This window comes from Hippocampus comes, unplaced genomic scaffold (assembly GCF_001891065.2).
Source record: "Hippocampus comes isolate QL1 unplaced genomic scaffold, H_comes_QL1_v1.1 scaffold127, whole genome shotgun sequence".
NCBI classification, from domain to species: domain Eukaryota; kingdom Metazoa; phylum Chordata; class Actinopteri; order Syngnathiformes; family Syngnathidae; genus Hippocampus; species Hippocampus comes.
In genome coordinates, this window is record NW_017805500.1 from 2032 (window position 1) to 5821 (window position 3790).

General features: G+C 43.4%; 1 long non-coding RNA gene across 2 annotated transcripts; it reads right to left on the minus strand.

Moving 5' to 3' along the window:
• Nucleotides 1–2785: 2785 nt before the first annotated feature.
• On the minus strand, nt 2786–3781 carry LOC109520067 (uncharacterized). Of its 2 annotated transcripts, XR_002169088.1 has the most exons (3): nt 3263–3781; nt 3106–3164; nt 2786–3007 (listed from the first exon to the last, which is right to left on the minus strand). It is a non-coding gene; the product is annotated as an uncharacterized LOC109520067 (long non-coding RNA). The 2 variants fall into 2 exon arrangements; XR_002169089.1 differs by lacking the exon at nt 3106–3164 and having other exon boundaries at nt 3263–3780.
• Between the last annotated feature and the right edge of the window lie 9 nt (nt 3782–3790).

A 3790-nucleotide genomic window follows, 5' to 3' on the forward strand; every position in this document is an offset into this window, starting at 1 on the left:
GCGAGACCGGAAGGTGACGCTGAGATTGTTTATTTTCAAAAACCGTCATGTTCAAGTGTACACTACCAATATAACAAAAAATTCGTCGTAAAACTCAAGCATGATGGTACAGTGGACTAAAACGTTGCGTTCGGTTCGGGCGACTCGGGTTCGATCCCTGCTCCCACTTGCACGTGTGCATAAATGCAGGTGAGCAGAAAAGGGGATTCGTACACGACTCAATTGAACTCAAAGTGTAGTCTTTAACAACTGGACTAACTCGCATTTCAAAATTGTCAATTTGGAGGTTATATTTATTTCCAAACCGTCATGTTCAAATGCACTATCAATATCACAAAAAAATTGCCGAAAAACTCAACCGTCATGGTCCAGTGGTCTAAAACTTTGCATTCGGTTCTGGGGACTCGGGTTCGATCCCCGCTCTCACCTACATAGGTCCATAAATGCAGGTGAGGAGAAAAGGGGACTCGAACAAGAGTCAGTTGAACCCATAGTATAGTCTTTAACCACTAGACCAACTCGGACTTGAAATTTGACAATTTGGAGTTTATATTTATACTTTCACCTTGTCATGTTCAGGTGTAAACTTTGAATAGAACTAAAAATTCGCCGGAAAACTCAACCGTGATGGTCCAGTGGTCTAAAACTTTGCATTCGGTTCGGGCGACTCGGGTTCGATCCCCGGGCTCACCTACATAGGTGCATAAATGCAGGTGAGGAGAAAAGGGGACTCGAACAAGAGTCAGTTGAACCCATAGTATAGTCTTTAACCACTAGACCAACTTGGATTTGAAAATGCACATTTTGGAGGTTATATTTATTCTATTGCTTTGCCGTGTTCGGGTGTAAACTATGAATACAATAAAAAATTCGCCGAAAAACTCAACCGTGATGGTCCAGTGGTCTAAAACTTTGCATTCGGTTCTGGCGACTCGGGTTCGACCCCCGGGCTCACCTACATAGGTGCATAAATGCAGGTGAGGAGAAAAGAGGAGTCGAACACGAGTCAGCTGAACCCAAAGTGTAGTCTTTAACCACTAGACCAACTCGGATTTGAAAATTGACAATTTGGAGGTTATATTTATTCGCATTAACAATAGTATTGGGCACTCCAAAATTGAGGAAGAGGCTAAAAGAACAGTTTCAATGCCGGAAGTTATCAGCACGATTGGCCTAATGGTTAGAGACAAGCGGTGCCGTCTCGTGAGAGCGAGTTCGAGCATCACCTCGAGCTCCCATTTAACGAGATTTTTCTTTCGGAATCTTTTCTCTCAATTGTTTTTTTTTTTACTTCTTTGTTAAATAAAGCTTTTGAAAAAAACCAAAACGTGATGACGTCGTTAGCGAAAACCTATTTAAGCTGCGACTAATTGAACAAGCGGTCTCTTTCCCCTCCAGGCTGACGACTGACTGCACGTCCACATCGCGGCAAGACGACCACAAGGCTTGGCAAGGTGAACGCTTTAACTTTCTTTTTTTTGTCTTGTCATTGCTAACTTTTGTAACTTTTAACAATAATTCACCTTTTCAGGCTGTTCAACTCTTCCACGGTAAGTCGCCTGCAATTTAAATGGCATTGTGTTCTTCTGAACTAACTCTCGTTTTGCAATTTTCTTTTTCCTTTACAGCGTGCAGAGAGGGTAAGTTGCTCGCGTTTGACAAACTGAACGTTTGAGGTTTCTTTTTCGTTTTTTCATCGCTAACCTTTTGTAACTTTTCACATTAATTCACCTTTTCAGGCCGTTCAACTCTTCCACGGTAAGTCAACTGCAATTTGCAACGGCACTCTGCTCGATTGAACTCACTCTCGTTTTGCAATTTTCTTTTTCCTTTCCAGCACGCCGAGAAGGTAAGTTGCCAGCGTTTGACAAATTGAACGTTTTAAGTTTCTTTTTTAGTTCTGTCATTGCTCACTTTTTGTAACTTAACATCAATTCGCGTTTTCAGGCTGTTCAACTCTACAAAGGTAAGTCGCCTGCAATTTTAAATGGCACTGTTTGATATGTCTTTTTTTTCCTTTCCAGTGTACTGAGAAGGTAAGTTGCCAGCGTTTTTATTTCCACAATATAAATGAGACTCTGCTCTTACTTTGTAATTGTGTAATTTCTGTTCACAGGCTTGGCATCTTCAAGTGACTCGCCAAATTGACTCTAAAAATGACTATGTACGACTTTTTTTTGGGGGGGGGGGTGTTTAAATGTGCTTACCAAAAGTCACGCTGCTAATTATTTCACTTTTTTTTTTTTTTTTTAGCCCACCCCGTTTCGCTGCAGGCCACTGCCGAGGTGTCCAGCTCAGCCCTGCGCTCGTCACTGGTAAGAGACAAAAACACTCCTTCGCATACAATTCTGAAATCATGTTTTAATTTCGTTTCAGCACATTAAGATGAGCTAACAGGAGGCTTCGAGTGCTGACGTGATTCAGGTAGGAACCACAAACAAAAAATGTGGCTTTTTTTTTTTTCTTCTTCTTAAAGGGAGGATTTCAAAATTTGGTGCTGTACACTACCTCATTGGAAACTGCGCTCCCCAGACATCTTGAAAAAGCAAGTTGAGAGTCCGGCCTCAAGTTGCTATTTTGCTCCTGGACAAAACTGAAGGAAGGTAAGGACATCGGAAAGAACTACAATTCACTCTTTCTGACATCCTTTTTGTGTGTGCGCAGGTGAAACGGCATCTTGACTTCATCCACAGCTGCCTGACAAAACAAGACAACGGCGAATGGGGCCGTTTGCAGTGTCTGCTGGGTTTGAGCACACTGCAAAGCAAAATGGCTCAAGTGAACATTTTTTAACACATTTTCTCTTTTGCAGGTTCCCCCAAAGCTGCACCGGGACGAATGTCTCTCGGGACCGTCTAAAAGATACATTGACCATTCTGTACTTGCGTACTCATTTTGTTTTTCTTTCTGCTCAGGTGGTGCCAAAGCATCTCTTGCCCCTGCAGAACCTGAATCGGCAAAGACTGTGGACAGGCTCGAGTAACGTCGATCTTTTTTGCCAGTGATGCTTCTGTTGGAAAAGAGACTAAAAAATGTGATTGTTGTTGCAGGTGGAGGAGGAAACATGATCGTTTGTTGAGATGAGCACATGTTTTCGTTTTTGACTGTGCACAGAGGCTTCCAGTTGGTGCCATCGTGGAGTCTGCACCCTGGTCACCAAGACGCTGGGCAAAGAAAATTGTCTACATTACAGCTGAAATCTTTCAAGTTGACCCACATTAAAATTAAACTGAATTAAAAGCTTGATGGGTCCATTGCGTACCTCCTGTTTGTGTTCAGGCTTGTCCATTCTGGGGCCCTCAGAAGCGGTTGGACATTTTTTTTCCTCATGAGGAGGATTGCCAAAGTTGGTGCTGTCAACGGCACTCTGCACGTTGAGAGTCCGGCCTCAAGTTGCTGTTTTGCTCCTGGATGAGACAGAAGGAGGGTAAGGACGTCGTAAATGACTTCAATTCGCTCTTGCTGACATCCTTTTTGTGTGCATGCGCAGGTGAAACGGCACCTTTACTTCATCCAGAGCTGCCTGGGGAACAAGAAAACAGTGAATGGGGCCGTCTGCTGGGTTTGAGCATGCGGCAAAGCAAAATGGCTGAAGTGAACATTTTTAAACCCATTTCTCTTTTGCAGGTTCCCCCAAAACTGCACTGGGACGAATGTCTCTCTGGACAGTTGAAAAAGGTACATTTCACATCCTGTACTAATTTTGTCTCTTTCTGCTCATGTCCACTAGATGGTGCCAAAGCACCTCTTGGCCCTGGAGAACCTGAATCGGCATCCACTCCGGGAAGAC